Here is a 21,156-nt window from a genome sequence, read left to right on the forward strand (position 1 = left end):
TTATGCTCTGCTATTTTCTGTTTTGAAAATGCGTTGTTCAGGACAAGCCATCTCTTATCATAAGGGTTTGCAACCAACTCTACACAGTGCAGAATAAAATGATAATTTCATCAGTTGTGTTGCTGGCCTGAAAACTTATATCCTTTTTTTTTTTCTACAGTCAGAAATCCTACCAAAGCTAGCTCATAAAGACTAGGTTGTTCTCACCAAGAGAACTGCTAGGATCAGACCTCCTTTTCACACTGGTGGAAGCTGCAATGTTGGGGCAGGATGTGATGATAGGGATGGGTCTATACTAGTTAAACTCAACATGCCTGGAAACATTCCTGCGCATTGAGGCCAACTGGCACAGAAATACCTGAGTTTACGCTTGCAAATTGTCTATTGGGACCATTCTAGAAACCAAATTGCGCCCAGAAATTGTTTGCAGAGAGTGTTAATTGGAAGAGGTCAAATTCATGTCAGGGAGCATTTTAACAGTTAATAGCATAGACGATTTCATTCTAATGCCTGGAAATATTTCCAGGCACATCCTATTTTACTCGTATTTGCACAGTCTATGGGTAGTTTCATAGCAGCTCGAGCTAGGTTACGTCAGGCCAACCTTTGCCCTGCCCTTGTGATCCCACCCCTTCACTCCTAGCAGTACTCATGTCCAAACAAACGCTGAGCTGACTCCAGCTGATCCAGTTATAATCCAACCAGCTTCCATGGGGAAGGTGGGGGGCTACTTTTCACCTGGGTGGCTCACTTGGATCATGTGGCTGCCCAGTCCCAAGCAAGTGCCAGGTCAAGGGAGGGAGCAGGAAAGACGGGGACAGTTAGCAGGAAGGGTGGGAATACACTAGACCAAATTTAGACCAGTTTAGGCTGTTGCTGAACCATATCTAACATTTCTATTAACAACAACGCTCCTAAGCCTCCTTCAACTGCTTTCTCTACTTTGGAGTGCCCTTTGTAAGGCACTTGTTCAGCTACAGCAATTTCCCGTGGCGTGAAAAAAGCATCAATTGGATTATGCTCCCTCAGGTGGTGAAGGCACAGCTCTGTGAAGACACTGTCTGTAACTAAGGTCAAAAAGAAGTGGAGTCAACTGAAAATGCTTGCTCATGCTCAGAAAAAAAATCCTTGTGTAAGTGCCATCCAACACATCTTATTTCCCTGGGTTTAATTTACATTTGTGTATGTGTCCTTTAATATTGTTGCTGTGTCTACAGCTTTGCAGAGCTCCAAAACCCATTGCTTTCCCTTTCAAAGTAGTGTAGCCCTTAGTAGCACCTGGTAATATAATAACACTTCAAAGCACGTGTTCAAAGGACTTGGTGGCTGCTCTTCATCCACAAAAAGGTACCAGACACTAGTAGTGTCACAGATTAAGGACCAACCAACTGAACAGCTGGCAATCAGCAAACATTTATTCTTAGATTCAAGATATCAAACTTCTAGTGTAGAGAGAATGAATAATACCGCCCACATAAAACTTACCAATTCTGTTTTGATATTATCAGTTCCCCATTTGCTTGTGTGATAATATTTTATATAGGTCTTGGTAAGGACAACATGAATGGAGGCTAAGTGTCTGCCTCTGAATGGGATGACTGCTGAAGACTGTCTGAATAAGTCTTTCCTGAATAAAATAAATAAGTTTCTGCAAATTATTAAGAACAGACCTCAGATTTTCTGGAGAGCGCAGAGAAGAAAAAGAAAGTAGCAGGACAAACAACAACAAAACACAGGGAAAAAAGAGAGAAAAAATCAATGTCAGTTTTGATTTTAAAAAATTCACACAAGAAGCAGCTCACAAGACTGAATAGAGTGGGAATAAACCTCAGTGACAAGGACACAGGAGGTTAAGAGAGGTCCAGGAAGGGAGACAGCAGGTAACAAGAGTAGATCTTGGGCAAGGCAAGAAAACCTAGGCAGGAAGATTCTTGTTTTGAAATGTCACCAAATATCTTGTGTAATATCTGAAGGTAAGTTGACCAGGAAATTCCCTTACTAATTTAATGCTTTATTGTCTTGAACTATCACACATACTAGAAGAGCAGAGTCACAATCTGGAGCAGCCACGCTGATGTGGGGAGGATGTGTACAAGTCTTTGGGGTCCTGGCATTGCTTGGTTTGATAGCAAGGTTCCCCTTATTTATAAGGTGTGTAAGACAGAATCTTGTTTTATTCACCCAAGTTAAAGGCATCAATTCAATGAGACATAAGAAAAAAGGTGGTTTATAGTACAGACAGAAAGCAATCATTGTTGTTTTCATCAGCCACTACATACTCATTTTGGAGCAAATTCTGGTCTCAATTAAATCAGCGTTACAGCTTTATAACAACACATCAGAACAGAAAACAGCTGTTTATCTTTCAATATGGGCAATGCTGAACAATGCAAGTCTGTGGTTCTTCAAGAGATAATAAAATTTGTTTAGGATAAAATCTTTAGTGAATTTTCCCCCACACCTGGCACTTACAATACATGAAGAGAGCACAGAAAGATATTCTGTTCATCCAATCCACTTTTAACAAATTCATGGCAAGTAACAATCACTGAATATCAAGGTAGAGAAAGCAAGCAAGCTAATGTTTGGAACAGGAAATAAGAAATAAACTAAAACCACAGATTTAGACTCGAGTTGCATTTCACTAATAGTGGGCTTTCTTTTTCTCTAGAACAACGGTGTATCTTTTCTAGCTCACTGAGCTAAGTCCTCAAGTCAGCCTGGTGATGGGTCTGTAAAGGTCCCTGTAAGGGAAATGTTTGCCTACAGGAGCATGCCTCACCATTGGCCCATTCAAATGTAAAAACTACTTCATTTTCAAAAAATACCAGCCTCTCCTGCAAATAGGGTATGAACTGATATAGCATAATTACACATACAGGGAGACCAGCCCAAGATAAAACAACAATTAATTCCTTTTCTGCTAGACAAAACCTGGAAGAGGAGGCACAGTAGCTCCAAGGAAAGCTTGTCAGTCAACATAAGAGATCAGAATGTCCCATGCTCATCAGAGCAAGGAAAATCGCTTTTAATTAGAAGCTGAAGAGCTATCCATATAGAGGAGAAATTCTTGTAAACAATCCTTTGGCCTCACACATGACCCAGCTCTTAATCCCCAATGCACTTCTTATACACACTCTCGCCCTGAAAGCCTGGAAAAATCCCAGAGTAATTTAAAGTCTGAACGTCCCACAAGCTGAGACAGTCCTCAGAATATTTAGAAATGCAAGGGGAAGTGTCTCTTGCACTTCAGTAAACATTTTTCTTTTCTTGCCCTTCATCAGAGAGTTTTGTGGGACTGGAAGCTGTGAGGTGGGGTCTTCCTTCTCTCCAGCATGCACAGTGACACTCACCTCCTCATTGCATCTGTAAGAGGCAAAGGGCTACAATCCTTAGGTCAGAGGCAGGTTGCTTTGCATTTGAAACATCTGGTGACCTTATTCTCTCCCTGGCTGGCTTCCAAATCTGTCTGAAAAGCTCCTGTTGCTCTCTAACGGGGAATCAAAGTAGATTTTAAAAGTTTGGATCAAACTTTTAAAACAGAAAGATAGCAACTGAAGAATACGCAAAAGTATACAGAAGGAGTGGTTAAAATCCTTTTCTCCAAAAGAAGACATTTTCTGTAGAGCCACTGTCAAATGCTTCTGGACTCTTGGGCAGCAGAAATGGAAGGCATTTTCTTCGGAAAAAGTCTGCTCAGAAATATATCCCTCATCAGCCTGACAGACCCAGTTCCAAGGAACTTCAGAGGATGCCTGTCAATTAGCTAAACAACAAAGCCTGGAAAAAAGTTTCTAAGTGTGAAACTTCGATTAATCTCTAAGGAACTAGAAGTGATTTGAGTAGCCACGTAGCAGCATGGATGTCCTGCAAACAGGACAGTGCGGCACAGACAGAAACCATACACAAATAGTGCAATGATGCTGGAAGGACTGTCCTGTCTCTGCCTTTGCTGCAGCATAGATCCTGGCAATATTTTAAAGACAGCTGGCAAAAGCATTTAAAGCGGAAGAAACAATCCCTAATGAAAAGTTACACTTAACAGAGAAATTCCCAGTGATGGTGAATGTGACTACTCAGTAATTTTTACTCTTTTTTTTTTTACTTGAATTTTTTTCTCTATATAAACCTATAGTGTCACCTATCAAATCGCCATGTAAAATAAACAAATGCATCTGGATTTATACATTTTAAATGCTACTTGATACAACTTACTATCTCTTTCTTTGTTAATCACCAAGGTGAGAGATGGGCATCGCTCCAGCAGAAAATGGCATTGGTCCAATGAAACCACCATAAGCATTCAGGTGCTGTACAAATGACATGGAGCCTGCGGTAAACAAAAATCTGAATGCGTAGTGATTGAGCTGCTTCACTCCAGCTCCTGTGTTTCGGGGTGTATTAATATCACACCCCATTAAGGACCACAAAACGGCTGTGTAGGGTAGCCCACAGAGCCCACCTGAGATGTGGGCAGGTGTGTAGAAAGGCAAAGCCCTTTCTTACTCTCCTCTCCAGGTGTTTTTGCTACACACAACGGACAGTGGCTTTAGAAGAAGATGAGAGGTGTCTGTAGCTCTTTCCAGCAGGTTGTGGGAAGTGAAGCACCACACAGAAAAAAGGAATTTTTCCCCTTCAGCTCCAAGTAAAGTGGGGTGTTGAGGATTCATGACTCAGGCCATGATTCATGAATCTGGTCTCCTCTCATTTCCGGAGCAGCCCGTTGCTGTTAGACGAGGGCAGAGAGTGAAGTCAACAACCTACCTCTGAACAAACAGAGAGGAAGAGGAGGAAGGAGGACTTGCTCACCACCTGCGCAATGAACAGTCAGGCAGCCCTGGGTGTTTTCAATGCATGTTTACCTTGCCCACAGCTCTGACCCGGCTGGTTCCAGCCGAGGGCGTGAGCAAACCTTTGTCCTCGGTTTCCTTCACTTGGGTGAGCACCTTGAAAGATTTGTTTGCTTTTCAGATTTGAACACACTCTCACACTCAAAGAGAAATAACCTCCAAACTGGAGAAGGGCTTGGGTGGAACCAGTAGGAAAATCACGCGGCATTGGAGCAGGACTGCCAGCCAGCCAGCCCACAGCACTCAAAACGTGCCAGGGATTTCCCCACAACCTATCGAATCTGGCCTCAGTTTCTGTTTGCTTTTTGCAGCTGCATGGTACACCTTGTTCTCCCTCTGCTATAAAAGCCTGGTGCTGGGACACCACACCAGGCACCTCCATTCAGGGCTGGTGCAGGGCTGAACGTGCTGGTGGTGGGAACCACGCTGAGCACAGACTCTACAACACCCAGACCTCCCACGCTCTGGCTGTAGAGCTTTCTGTAACTTCTTTCCCATTAATGCCAAGTGCAAACTGGACCTGCTGTCCCTGTTACAGAAGGGCCAAAGTGAGTCCTGGGACAGGCGGGTTGCAATGGCTCAAGAGAAACCCAGAGCTTTAGCACACACTGAACCAAAAGTAGAAGGCGGCTGGGCTAGAACACAATGTAGAGAGGGGACTTGCTTTTGAAAAAAACAGTAGGACTGTGGAAACACCATGTATTCAGACATGATTTATCCAGATGTAAATTCTAAACTACAGATCTGGGATTAAATCACAGCATCGTGGAATCATAGAATGGTCAGTTGAAAAGGACCTTAAAGATCATCTAGTTCCATCACACCCTGCAATAGACAGGGACACCTCCCACTAGACCAGGCTGGTCAAAGCCCCATCCAACCTGGCCTCGAACACTTCCATGGATGGGGCAACCACAACTTCTCTGGGCAACCTGTTCTGGTGCCTCACCACCCTCATAGTGAAAAAATTCTTCTTGACATTTAATCAAAATTACTTGTAAAAAGTGATTCCACTCTGGTCCTACACACAGAAAATAAATTTATCTTATAGTTGACCTGGCTGTACTTAAATTCAATGCTTTGCTGAAACACAGGGTTTGAATAAGATTAATCTAGAATAACCAAAACAGATAAGCATGTTTCACTCAACAGCTGCTAAAAACAGACTAAAATGGGCTGAGGCACTGCCTGAAACCAGCTACATTTCTGAAGCTTTCCCGGAGCTATTCTGAACTTGGCCAGAATGGTTTTTACTCACTCCCACTGCGTGCAGGCTCTTTCTGGGGAGAGGATTTAGGGTTTCAGGAGGCTTTTGTGCAGAGTGCTGCCATCTTCTGGCTGCTCTGGAGGAGGGAAACGATTACTTAAAAACTTAAATGGAAAAAAGGTGTTCAGATACTGACAGCCCTATTACCTTTTAGCAATATTTTACCTTGCTACATATGTAAGAAGCTTTGGAGATGTTCATATCTTTGTTAAAAAATTTGGTCTTAGAGTTACATTTTTTTTTTAGCATGTTTTTTCAAATTCCTGTCTCATCTGTCACAGGAAACAGAACGTTATTTCTAGTGTCTTTGTTAAAAACTCAGTGACATGATTCTGAAATTTTAGAAATTTTTTTCAATATCTTTATCAGCATAAGTCATTACTGCATTTTGAAAATCTTGCCTTTATATGTGTTTCATATGGAAATAGGAAGGAAATTTAAATCAACACTGTCTGCTCACATGTTAACAGAAACATTGGAAAAACCTTATATAGAACGATTAGTGCTTCTACAATTCCTCTTAAAGAAGTGGTAAGAACTGTCAATAATATATATCTAACTAAAACCATGCAAGACTAAGAACTTGGAAACAGAACCACCTCTAAATAAAAATAAAATCAACTAAATCAATTCCAAGTATTTTGGCTGAGTAATACCAAAAGCATACGTCAGGGCAAAATTTCCCTAACAATGTTTTCCAGGAGTCTAAAATACTATCAATAATATCTGATTCACCAATACCTTTCGCTTATCATCTCATACATTTGCAATCACATTGCTGTGCTTCAATTGGACATTTAGCACACACAGTTACCATAATTTTAAACCAATTTTAAAAAAAAATTAATTCTTAGCATTTTGTAGCAGGTCAGTATATGTCACAGAAAGCCACAGAGTCATGCTTTCTATCTGAAGTAGTAAACAAAAATTTTAAAAAATACTGTTGCCACAATAGTACAAAACACAACACTACAAAGGATCTCATAGATATTGAAGATGTGTCCTTTCACCTTATACAACTGTGTTAATTAACTTATGAAAAATCTATCGTAAGACTACTCAGATAGTTTAACTCTGTGGCAGAGAGGCAAATAAAAAGTGGCTTTACTCACCTTTATGGTATATGCAATATAGGTGCAATTCTGTACTATCCAATTTGCAAGTGAGTTAGTTCCATTTTACTGCGATAGCCTCACCTGCAGTGGTTTGTTCCTGTCACTCTTACTAGAAGACTGTTTCAGAGACTTCACTCTTCTCATGGCTGGAAATGGCCTCAGCTCTGGCCTGGATGAACTAACTTTCAATTTATATCCATTTGTTTTAATGACAACATTGTCTGGTAACTTAAATAACTTTTCCTTTCCTAGTATTTGCCCTGCCCTTCTTTCCCCTCCCCTTGATGTATTTATAGACAGCAATTGTATATCCCTCATTCTTTGTTTTGTCCAGTACTACTTTGCTGCATTTCTTTCAATGCTCTTTCCTAATTATGGGTGACAGACTGTTCACAGTGCTCCAGAAGAACTTTGACTAGTGCCTTCTACAGCAGTGCCTGTACTTACGTATCCCTCCTTAAGGCTCCTGCATCATATCTAAGGAGGACCATTTTTGCCTTTCCTATCACTCCGTCCCAACTCTCTCAGCCTCCTCCTATGACTGACCAAGACATTATGGTCTTTCTCTTGCCCAACTAATGAGCCACAATTTATGACAGAAGTCGTTTCCACCTCAGTTTGTGCCCGACCTGGCACTTGTGTTCTCAAGTTCTCCCACAATGTGTACATAACGGTATGCATATTTTTCTCATATGACCATGCCACTTTTAGCAGCAGTTAATACTTTCAGAGACTAGCTGAAACTGTCATGCTTGAAAATCTCTACCCAAAGTTTACTTAGCCCAATAATTCCCTTTCCTAAACAGAAGGGATCATACATACACTTCCTCAGCCCCAGTACATTGTATTAAACATTTATTGCTTACATCCGATTTTCTCCACTTTATTACCACAGCTTTATTTATTCTTTCTTGCAAAAATGTGTTAAAAAATTTCCATATTATTAAAGTCAGGTTAACAAAGATGTAGAAGTGAGGTCACTTTTTCCTCTGCTCTTCTCTCTCCTTTGTTTTAATAGATGTTTTTAGAGCAAAAACTTGCTCCTGTACTTGAAATTTAATTTGCTCATTCTTTCAGCAGTTTGGATAACAGACATCATTTCACAATGGGCCTACTATACTCTGGATTTACTTTTCAAGTTTGAAAATGTAACCATCCTGATTCTATTTTTCTCCATGATCTATACCATCCCCTTCACAGAAATGAAGAAAAATAATTTATTCAGACCGGGCAGTATCTACACAATCTATAATCTCTAGCCCATCCTTTCCACATACCTGACCCTCATTTATTTGTGTAGTAGAAGAAGCTTTCAGTCTATCAATTTTTGTTTACAGATGGTAAGTCTGTAAACTTGACAAATCTGACTGCACCCTCTGCTGCTTGGTTCCCAAGATATCGTTTTCATTGATGATCCGGTATGGTGGGGTTAACATCCCTTATGACTTTCACTCTCTTTGCTCAGTCCAAATAACTTTTTTTTTTTTTAAAGAATTTATTCATCCAATAAGGTGCTAACACCCTTCGCTCTCTACTTACAGTGCAAAGTGCAGATTTTTAAAATGTAATTTAAAGAAATTCTAGTACTCCGATTTGGAACCTTCATCCATTTGACATCATTAACTAGTTTCTTTAGGTACAACACTACAGAAAGATAAATTTTGAGAGACCAACAGGCCTATTCTTGTCTACTCTTTCAATTATTTTCAATTTAATCAAGTTGGGATAACTTTAGCTAGGTTATTTTCTACAACCAGCTGCTCTATGTCATCACTACCTAACAAAGACCACCTAGAATAGCATCATGGTAGTCCAGAGACTGCTTAGTGATGAAAACTGCCGGCTATTACACCCTGGAATAACTGGCTCTACCATTATCAGTAACATTTGCTTTATACTCTATTTCTGAGCAGTTAAAATCTCCTGCAATGAGAAAGTGCGTGGAAGATTCCTTTTCATGCTTGTAGTCGTCTTTGTTAGATATATGTGTAACAATTCTTTAGAGATCCTTCAGAAGACATTTAGTTTGACAAATTGCATTCCACCCATCCCACCTCTCTCTGTCGGCAACTTCGCTACTACTGAGTGATGCCCCTGTACCTCTGTTTTTATTTCTAGTTTTCTTAACAGTCTACACATTGGTTTAAGTGCATTTGAGTCATAGGTTACTCATCCACCATACTTCACTATTCTTGGGAGATCTGGGGTCATTCTGGGTGCTGCAGTTCTAGCCTGCATCTGTTTGCACATGATTTTTGTACACAAACGTTTTGGCTCATGTTCTATGATAATGTGCACCTTTTTTTAAATTTTTTCCCTGACATCCAGGCCATTACATCACATTCCCACACACCTCAGTACTGATTTTTCCTGTCCATTTTTCTCCCATCTGATATTTCTTTCCCCCCAATACATTCACCACTTTCTGCTTTTCAGAACCAGGCATGGAAGTTACTTAAAAGTGACCTCCAACCTTGTCTCCCATTTCCTAGCTTACAATCCTTTCACTGATTATATTGATATGTAAATACATATTGTTATGATGTATTATTTTGTAGTGTGCTACATGATGTAATCATCTTATATTATACTGATATCACCTCTAGCAATCTTGGTTCCAGAAAATTAATACCACATTTGATCCAATGGAGTTCACCTAGTTTGTGTGAAAAATCCCTTTTCTCAGAAGTTAAATGCCTCACAACACCCCTCATAACATCAATTCTTAAGACATCTGCTGCTCTTTATTATCTTGCATTCTTTAACACACCCTCTTCAGGAATGAAACATTGCAGTGGAAGCTTTTCCTTCAGGACAAACCTACTCCCACAGATTTCCCCTGGTTTGTGCACTTCTCAGTACTCCCTCCTTCAGTCTTTTATCCTGCAATGTGAGCTGGTACAAAGTTATATTTCATCCTTGAGATGATTGCATTGCCACAGACACTAAAATAGCTTCTGTTTTATAAATGGAATAAACAATAAAACTGCATGCAGATAGTGTGTGCGTCTGCCTGGAATACAATCCTTTTAGCTTGAAATTATGCTGTAATGGTACCGCTGACTTCACATTTACGGGGCAGTTTTAAAATAGCTTCACTGAAAATAAATGTAGCTTTGAATAAAAGAGATAAAGTGAAAGCTTGAATATACTTCTGAACTTGAGTACCTATGTGAGATGTCTCATCAGTTCTCCTGAAGATGTTTTAGTCATTGGAGTTAATCATTACCTGAAACTATGTGAAAAACCTATTCGAAGCCAGTCTACAATACAATGTTGCATTAGGGAAGAAATGCAGACATTGAGTCATAGCTGTCAGCTATTTATTATACTTCAGTCAGTTACGATGTGATTCTTTCCAACATTATTCTTGCTTTTGATTTACAGGAAGATACTGATCTGGTGGGTGAGATTCTCTCAATTAGAGCAAGACCCTGCCCACCCATCAGGAGAGACGTTTGAGTGTCTAACTACCATAAGGTCACTACAAAATTTTAAAACTTCCTGAAAAATATTAATAAGGGTGAAGAGGTTAACGTGCTAGCATTAATGTGGGAGAGGCATCTGAATGACTCTTTTACATCAGGGAATGACAGCTGTGCTCAGTAATGTCTGAGAGCCACAGGAGAGACCAAGGAAGAATTCAAACAAGTCAAACACTGGTGCTCTGGCTGCACCTGGGGACCCTGCCAAGCCACAAGTGTGGTTATAAGCAAACCACCAGGGAACAGCAAACACAGGTCTCAGGCCAACATACAGAAGGTGCCTCACTCTGCCTTTTCTATAGGCACAGTCAAGAGCAAACTGGTTCCCAACTTGAGCACACTGGGTCCTTACTGCTACACAGAAGAAATCTGGACCAGAAAAAGTCAATCTAACATATCATTTGTTAATCTCATTGGGGAAGTTCCCCTCTTGCTCTGTACTGCGAGAACTTTTCTGCATGTAGAAAAAACGCAACCACTCTTTTATGCCTGTGTCACGGTAACCTGAGGATAAAAGCAGATGGGTACAAGATCTCCATATCAAAATCATGGTAAAATTTCTGAGTAATATTATCTAATAGTAATGCCAGCAGGGGACTGACCTTTCTTGTCTTGTCCATATTTATTGTATTCTCATGATATCATCATTTTCTGTCTCATTTTGTGAAAGTTGATTAATATGTATGGTTTTAAACATATACAAAAGCAAACAAAACTATTGCAGTTATTTATTTAGACTGCGCCGAACAACTCAAAATGCCGGCACAGTTACATTACTGGTAAAGATACTAATTTTACTAGGTCTCTTTCATCATTAGTTTGCTCACATGGACTAATAAAGTCTATTTTTCCTTCATCCTGAACTAATATCCAGGTTCTCATATGTTACCATCTGATTCATCCTTACCACTTTTATAGGAGTATTTTTCTTTTCTTCCCCTGCTGCTTCAAAATCCCCCTCTTAGCTTTATTTGCTATGCTTGCGTGTTGAGCAATGGTAGTTTGACTTAGCTCATGCTTCTGAACTTACGTATTAATGAATCTTTCAAGACTTGGCCTTTCACTTACATTCTTCTAAGTTCACAGTCTTCATAGTATGTCGCTTTCTTTATGAACCTGGTATTGTACTGCTTCTGCAGCAATACTTGAGGAAGATTGTTTCTTGGAAGAAATTGCTGCTCTCTTGCAACCAGAACCAATCCAGGTTCAGGGTCAGACAGAGCATCACAAGCTCCAACCTGGGCAGCCTTCCTGGCTGAAGAAATTCCTTAATGCAGCGCTTCTGGAAGAAAGCTGACTATTTCTGTTTATAATGTCTATGAATACTCTGAATAACAGCACAGGCATCCCAGAGCCCTTGATCTGATTCTACAAGGACAGCAGGTAATTATTGCCAGAAAAATAACAGTCCAGTGTCGGGAACAGGGGATTTCCAAATCCGAGCCTGAAAGCCTGGTGGAGGACAGCCAAGTGCAGGAGTTGTGGAAGCCAGGAAAAGGTCAGAGAGGGAGCAAAGCTTGCTGAAGCTGATTTTAAACAGCCATTTGAGGTATTGGCTGGGGTTTTAATACCCATTGCCACCAGATGAGAGGAATTACTGCTAGCATGGCACTGTGGGACTAAAGAGGGAAAAGAAGCATCTTCTGGTGATGATAAGGATCATCATTACAAGTAGTTTTTCTGGCCCGGGGAGACACAGCAGCATTTGCGGTCCTACCCTGTAGATGGTTCTGCTGAGGGAGGGAAAAAAAACTCTCTCTGTATGACCTTAATAAGACACCTCTGCAGACACAGCCAGGAGCTTTATCAAACGAGTGTTGTTCCTAGGGAACCTGGCAGGGTCTCATTTCAGGAGCAGCTAGCAGTCAATGAAACCTGGTTTTCATCAGGCTCTACCTCCCAGCTGACAAGCCTGCAGGTGGCCAAGCATTGCCTTGTCACATCCTCCAGGCTCTCTGGGTGCCAGCAATGGGAAACAAACCCTAAAGAAGAAACACCTGGCCCCAGGTTCACACCTCTCTACCACTGAGGAAACGATGAGAACCACTGCAAGAGCGGCCCTGCTCCAGCTCTGTCATTCTGCTGAACTCAGCCCAGCTGCTTTGAAGGAAAGCGCCAAGCAAGTGTACAGGGAAAATCTCATGCATCAATTTGTGTTGTCTTTTATATATAGGATAGCAGAAAGCAAGTCAGATGAGAGTTTTTGATACCATTGAGATGCTGACCAGGTCATAGAAGTTTGATTTAAGAGGCATATTTCTATCTTCCTAAACTTTCAAAATTAAATGTTATTAATGACAGGACAGGCATCTTATGATTTTCCCCAAGCCCCTTCACTCTTAACAGATAGTGTGAATGTTTGAATTAAAGTTTTAACAGAGAAGTAGATAAGGACTACTGTATCATTTTCCTTTCATGGCATGCTTCAGCAAGCTGATGCAGACTGCTAGGTCAAGGAGATATATCAATATTATAAGACAGTCCAAACACATTAAAGGCTGATGTTAAATTTTAACACAGGTCATGAATCACTCATACTTATTCAGCTATCCAGAACTAATATGAAAAGTATGAGTAACAAGGGTTTTGTTTGTTCTGTTTTTCTGTAAGCAGAGGGATGAGGCACCTGAACAAAGGTTCATATGAGACAGCAACTTTAACTCTGCTCATGTGGAAAAGGTTCAGACATTTAGATCACAATGCAGAAAAATCTACATTGGCATTTTGCTGAACGCCTTACCATAGTTTTCTGAAAACTAAAATTTTGACAACTTGATTTGGGAGGAGCCTGTTAAGACCATCAAGTCTGGTAAAAAAGAAATCTATACATACAAAGAAAACCCAAACAAACCCACCTTCTAAAAAAAGTTGTCCCCTGCATCTCCCAAAAAGAGAATAGGTAATGTTCAAATTGAATGCTACTTTACTTAGTTCTTCTCTTTTTGACCATTTATTTCTTTGAACATTATTGTTAGCTAAAGTTTCTTACAAAGTTGTTCCATTGTAAAATTATTTTGAGACAGATCTCAACCACACAACTCAGTCACTAAAGTGACTGAAAGTGACTGAAAGTCCTTGACTTCACTGGCACTAACAGGGACTGCATGCCCTACAATTTGTAATAAGTATTAACATGATCTTTGGATCATGTATTAACAAATATACAAAGTGTTACATACTTTGGACCGTAAGTTATCATGATCCATCATTCTTTATCTGTATTTATTTTTGCTGGTTTTGTTTCTTTTATAGCTCACCTCTACCTAGACCAACACACAACTCCTTATAAACACAAGCTTAATCATACCTAGAGATGCAAGCTCAGCTGGGCAAATAGGCGATGTTCTCTAATACTCCTCATCAGATTAACAGTTTCCCTTTCTATTTCAGTAGCATGGAAATATTTTGTACATAGAAAAAAAGCTTTTTTTTTTCCTCCTTATTCCAAGATGTGCATTGATGAAGTATCTGTTGATGACGTTCACTGTGGACTATTATTAAAAGTACTTGCTGCAACAAGATTACTCATTCACTTTCTGCACATTTTTGGTGAGGCTGTGGTACCTCAGAACCTGTGTCTGTCACTGGGGACAGCACAGGAGCACTCGCAGAGCTCTACAGCTCTGCCAGAAGGAAGAGGACCCTTTTTTTGGCATCCTGAATAGCAGTAGCTCAGCGGGGAAAGACCATTGTTGAAAAATGGCACAATCATCAGAGATGGTGGCACAGCACAAGAAGCACTGAGACCATTGCAGCCAGAGACGCAAGTAACAGGTCTATTCATAGCAGTGCTTTTCCCCAGGGGATGGCGTCTTGCGAGTGACTTCATTAACTGCTGACAGCAGACAGACTGCGCTGCGAGCAAAAGGGAAACACTCATCAGATGGCCCCAGCCACAGCTGAGGAAAAGCACAGAAGAGATAACTGGCAAGTGTGGTGCTTTCCTCACCGTTCAGAAGAGGTTAGTCACATCCCTAAATTCAATGCTCTATTCCTTTCCTTGGGGTACAGCAAACTTCTCGTGTACCGACCCGCTGTTTGCACAAAGGGCTCTGCTGTCAATTCAGCGTGCTCTTGGAAACTTCCCAGGCTGTGGAAGGTGGGGTCTGAATTCCATATCAGTTGCTAATTGTAAGGAAAACCCCCCAGATATCTTGGCATTTATTACTTTTATAAGTCAGGAGAAGACAACTACCAAACATTGTTAGCTGTCATACAATGCTGTGCTGGTGTTTGACTTCTCACAGTTTGTGCAGTAAGACTTCCCTCACTGCGTGGCCAGCAGGACATGTGCTCTCTTTGGTGTTTCCAGCACATTTGCTCACAGAAACAGGGTCACACAGCCCAAACAACCCGCATCCTTACAACCAGGGATCCCCACTCCATCCGCAAGCTTAAAAGCATCCATGCCTACCAAACCAAGTTTGAGGTGCCTGCAGGTGCTGTCCACACTTAAGAGATCACACTACCAGCAGCTAAACAGCTGATAGCTGAAACACAAGATTATCTATACACAATTACTTCCTATTTTTCTCCAAAAACATACAGAACATGTCACCTTACCTCCTGTTCCCCAGTACACTTGAGCATTTTTTGAGTGCAGACCTTTCTGCTGGATCACAGGCAGCTTCTCTTTCTCCACATGGCAGCTGCCTCAAGCCTCTTTTTTTAAAAGCACACCATGGTCCTGCCCCTTCTAACTTCAGTTTTCTCCACGAAATCTCCAGTCTCACCAGATGTCTTTGCTTCAGGCATTAATACCTTGATTATTGGCTTTCTTTAGCGGGCTTTCTACTCTCCAAACCCTATCTTCTCGGGGAAGCTTAAAGAAAACTGGCCTAAAATGCCATTAGTCAAAAGTCCTATTCTTCCCAGAGGAAACACTAATAGTCCTTCATAACCAAGCAGGCTATAAATAGGAATGGTGACAGTGTGTCTAAACCCACAGTACAATGAGCATGAGGCAGTCCACATGAGACACGATGATAGAGGCTGTTCATAAAATCAAAACTAGAATTCACGTGCTGTATATCAGTAGAGATTTAAGCAACCACTTTCTTTCCTGACTCCAGAGGGAAGAAATAAAAGCCCTCTTAGCACAGGGACAAATGTCACTGGAATAATTAATCCATTATTTTAAAGACTAATTGAAGCTATACAGATTTTTTAAAGTTTTGTATTAGTTATAATCCTAATCCACTCTCTTTCTGCAATGCAGTGCTTCCACCTCTCGCACACTTACTTTCTCCCCAGGTCACACACATTTTCTGAAGGTGCTTCTTCCCCACAAACTGCATTGCAGGTTTACCTTAATAGACATAAAATTAGGTCCTTAAATCTGATTAGCAGAATACCATTAGCTTGGAAAAAACAACACACCAATCCCAGAGAAGCCCCAGCCCAAACCAGAAATGGCAGAATTACCTTCAGGTATGAGCAATGAAACATCTTCTGGGTTGCGAATCAGAGCAGCAAATACCTGTAACAGCCTCTTTGATGGTACTGAGTGGGAAATTGAGCATAAAGAGCAAAAGCATCCAAAATACATAATTTCCCTGAGCAGGAGAGGAAGAGCTGGCAGAGCACCATAAGGAAAGGGAAAGCACACAGAAATGAGGCAGGGATGAGAGGAGGGTCTAATGTAGGGTTAGGGAAACAATTAGCTCAGGATTGGAAAAACCTGAGAAGAGGCATTACTTAGAGCAGGGTTGGGAGCTGTGGTGGCTGGGGCATCTGTGGTGGTATAGCAGGGTTGTCAGCCCACTGGCCCACTCACCTCGTGCCTGTGTGTAACTCCCACCAGTGAGCTGGTGGCACAGCTTCAGTGGCAGCTGCAAGGTCCCTCAGAAGGTGGGTGGTGTGGGGTGCTCTGCAGCACCTCCACAAAGCTCTGCCCCACTCCTGCTCTGCTTGGTGTGTCCCTGTCCTCAGATGGGACCAGCTGTGCTGCAATGCCATGCGAAGGCAGGACCATGCCCTGGAGAGCAGACCCCAGGGAAGTACACTGTGGTGACCACTGGAGGTTGCTTCTTCATTGTCAGTGTCACCCACACCTGTCTCTGCTTTCTGACAGAAATGGACACATGCTGGGGAGGACAGAATATCCTCATTTCTCATTAGTTTTCATATGGGGCCCAGACACGTGCAGCTCAAGTTGATAGTACATTGTTGTGGCACTTCTTTTGTGCACCAATTTAATACAGAGGTTGCTGCAAGTGATAACCATGAGCTTTACTTGTCCCTCGAGTAGCATCTGCTTTCCCTTTTTGGAGGAAACATTACATACACAATGAAGTGAGCTTCATCTGAATTCAGATTTTGATACCCAGACTTGCCATCTAATAGGTGGGACTGAATAGAGATGAAGAAAGCAATGGACAGTAGCAGAATTAGTATGATTAATGGCTCTGGGGAAAAGAATTTTTAAAGCTGTCTCGCTAGTAGTACCTGAAAATGCATTTAAGGGGTTTTTGGAATGATGCAAAAAATTCACATGAAAAGAGATAAGGCTGAGTGCTTCCAACAGAGATGATTAGATTTTCCCTTTGTTTCCTGGAGGAATATATTACTAATAACTAGAACAGAGTTTGTCCTTCGATACGTACCCCAGGGAAAAAGATTACCAAAGTTGTCTTACTATCATTTTTCTTTTTATTTTTCTTTATACAGGCATAGAATTAAAATATTAATTTCCTTCTTAAATAAAGATTGAGGCTAGATTCATCTCATATATAATTCTGTAACTTCTGATTCTGTTGATAGATTACATTTTTTTCAGTAATCCATAAGGATCAAGAGTCATGGAAAATTTGAAGGGAAAGAAGATGTTTGTTAAACACAACTGCATGTGCCTCAATGCACGAACAATAGGTAAAACCAGAAAATGTTTTTCCCGTAATATAATGCAGCCTCCACTCCCTCCCACCCCCTGAAATGCACTGCTTTTCTTCAGAGCAAACATTTATTGGCAATATATATTTCCCTGAATTACATAAAGTTCGCAGCTGCAAGAACAGTGGTGGCAAATTAGAGGATCTAATCTGCAATGAACAAATTACATGTAAAATTATTTTTGACAAGCTCAATGAAATCAAACACTATTACTGTTTACAACAGTTCACCTCATTGACTGTATTGAATTTGCCTAGACACAGCCCTGAGAGCAGAAACTGCTGGTGCTTGACATAAAAAGCCTAGATATAGAAGCCCAACAAACTCCCGTGTATAACCCTACTATGCAAAACTTAGTAATAGAAGTATCTGAATATTTTATGAGACAAATTCTTCTGATACACATTTATTCAAGATAAAACTTATGACCATAAATCTCTGTGTTCTTGAAGATATTTACTTCAGCTATGGTTAAGACTTTGGGTCAAACTAGTGCAAAAGTCTTCTATCGATTTAGATCATGATGGGCAAATATTGCCTGTACTTGATTTGTAGATGTAAAAGATGCTGCAGGCGGTGGTGGAAACAGTTTATGTATTATTACTTCTATTACAGTACTATCTCACTCAGAAACAGAACTTTGTGGTAGAAATTGCACAAATATCATTAGATACAACTCATACGCAGGTGTGATATTCACCTTCAACACAGGTGACTTAATCCCAGCAACAGAGGTAAATTTTGGGGTGCCTACCATGCACAGAAGTTGCTACAAAGGGGGCATGGCAATGGGGATGGATTCAAAGTGTGATGGAATCTGTAAGTAAACACCAGAACAAGAGAGTATGGACTTAGGAGGGGTTTTGTGACGCTACAGGAGTGACTGAGCTCCTCTTCTGCTCTTTGGTAAGGGGACTACCAAGTACTGTGCTGGGGAGAACTACAGGCACCTTTCAGGCTCTGCCCCAGACCAACTACAGTGTCAGAAATTACTATTCAGAACAGAATGTAGTATTAAATATATGTAGCTTTATTTCATCCCTCATAAACCCGAGTGGAGTGAAATGTAATATAGTGTTAATAGTCTCAAATTATTAATAAGGAAAATTTAGATCAGTCAAACTATAATTTTCATAACTATTAAAACAGTTAAGTATTGTACCATGCAGTGACCGATTACAGGTGTTGTGTGGGACTGAATTCAGATCTGATATCACAGATCATTTCAGTACAACTTTACAATTGTTTTTTTAAAATATTCTTAATGCAGTGAAGCCAGAAAGCGGTTTAGGCTGCATAAATTGACTATGACCTTCATTTGTGTTTAAAAAAATAAAAGATATTAAAGCGATGCACAGTTACAGCAACTCTGACAAAACAGCTAAATTTCAAGCGTGCTACTTTCGAAGCCAAATTAATTTCTTGAAAACCTTACAAAATAAAGGATATGCCAGTAAACCTTTCATATTATTTACACAAATTATCAAAAGAAATGAGCATTCACAAACTTATCTATATCTCAGAATGATTTATGTTCCCTTTTGCAGTTATCATCAGTATTTTACCAAGAAACTTGTTGGAATCACAGAGTAATTATTTATAAATGATTTTTTAATTCATCAGTTGCATGGATTTTTGGTATTCTTAGCTGCAAATTACAGTGATAATAGGAACAGACCTGGAATATGTCCTATGAAGCCTTTAATCACGCATTGCACTACTTACCATTCAGGACAGACCTTTCAGTTCAGAAAGTGCTGAATGCATTACCAGGCCCATTGTCCGAAACCTCTGCTAGACATATCATTTGTCTCTATTGTGGTAATAAAGAGATTCCTGGCATTCTGGTATTAAGAAACCAGAAGTAATATATTAGCTTTACTTTTCCTCTGCTACTTGAAAATGATCACATATGATAGAGCACATAGTTTAGAAGACTATGAAGATAGTATCCTATTGAATGACAGACTGTCTGGTTGATTTACATGAAATACCAAGTGCTCGTATGAGAAAAGGTTAAAATTAGATTGACGAGCAAATGTGCTACCAGACTGCTGGCTGACAAATGGCAAAGTTATGCCAACGTATTACTTATTCTGGAGGCGCCCAAGAAGCAAGCAGGAGGATAGTAATTCATGTGCTAGAATACATTCACATTTAGCATAAACAAAGAGTCCTCAGGGTCTGCAACAGGAACATATTAGCTATATGCAATTTATGTCAACAAATAAGTCAGTGGAACAATTTCATTATTAGATATGGAATTTGAATGATTCATGTTTTCTTAAGTCAAGAGTGGGCTGCTCTACTGTCATTGAAATTAGTTCAGAATAATGCCCTGTTGAATGACTATATTGTTCTTCCAATAAATTTGCCTATTGAGTTACATCCTCCTTCCTGCTGCCAGTCACACAATGAAAATACAGGTTAGTCACAGCCGCTCTTAGATTAGAGTCTGATTGCTTCATGGTCACTCTAATGAGTTAGTCTAGTTCAGTGGTTGTGACTGCTTTGTCTTTCTTCTTTCTTTTCAGCACGTTCTGCTGAGATCCATGCAGTCACCTGTATTACAGCTCGTTCACTAACTGTGAACTAAGGAAAAATTTTAACTTGCCCAAGAGAAGGCACTTCAGTTCTTAAAATTCAGCTGTGAATATGTGTCACAAACTGACCTTTGTGCTCTGGGCGCTTAGCAGGTATGAAAACCTGTTCTGAACTGAAAAAGTTCTGTGATTTTATGGGTGCTAAAACCGGTAGGTCAGAAACACAGGACACTTCTCTAAGCATTAGCTTTCATGATTAGCAGCTAGATAATGGTGATAATAAATAATAACCAGTCAGATGCATCTCAATTTTGTCTATAAACTGGAAATACCATTCTGAAAGAGATAGAAACAAGCTTAATTACAGACTACTCCTCCTTTTTAACTCATCCTATACAACTTAACTAGTTACTACTAAAAATTTTAAAAGCTATTACTTTATGGCCAACACAAAACTGTATCCTTTCTTCCCTCAGAAATAATGGAAGTTCTGCAGCTTATACCTAGCCAATCATAGGTTGGCTATAGAGTGAATTTTTCAGTATGTGAACATGAATTAAAGAGGAAATTACAGAGCAGACAATATGGGCTTGAACCTGCTCTTCACTGGAACAACTTTCTGACATTTTGTTAATATGAAACTATGCTAAAGCTTCAACAGACCCAAACCCATTTGCCAACCTGTTTCCTTAGGGAAAAGTGTTCTTATTCCCTTTCAAATCGCCATGACAGACAGCATGTTAGGGGAGGGAGCTAATTGTCCCCATTAGTCATCACCTTGTCAGGATGACTGGCAGTCAGTAGCCTTCAGGCTTGCCTGAAAAACTAAAGCCAGTTAAGATCTTCCTAAGTCTGGACTGGAGAGACACCTCTAGACCCGCTGCCCCTCAATGACACCTGAAAAGCTGGTCCAATATTTTATGCCAGGTCTTTAATATGTCTGGTAATTTCTTCTTCTTCCAAAACTACTGTTAAGTAATGGTGGGGGGGGGGGGGGAAAAAAAA

The 21,156-nt window shown here is 40.4% G+C and overlaps 1 protein-coding gene across 1 annotated transcript in view; it reads right to left on the reverse strand.

Annotated features, from left to right (window-relative positions):
- ITGB6 (integrin beta 6) overlaps positions 1-21,156 on the reverse strand; it is a 63,115-nt gene that overhangs the window by 37,449 nt on the left and 4,510 nt on the right. The window lies entirely within an intron of this gene.

Source organism: Calidris pugnax, unplaced genomic scaffold (assembly GCF_001431845.1).
Source record: "Calidris pugnax isolate Ruff unplaced genomic scaffold, ASM143184v1 scaffold103, whole genome shotgun sequence".
Taxonomy (NCBI): domain Eukaryota; kingdom Metazoa; phylum Chordata; class Aves; order Charadriiformes; family Scolopacidae; genus Calidris; species Calidris pugnax.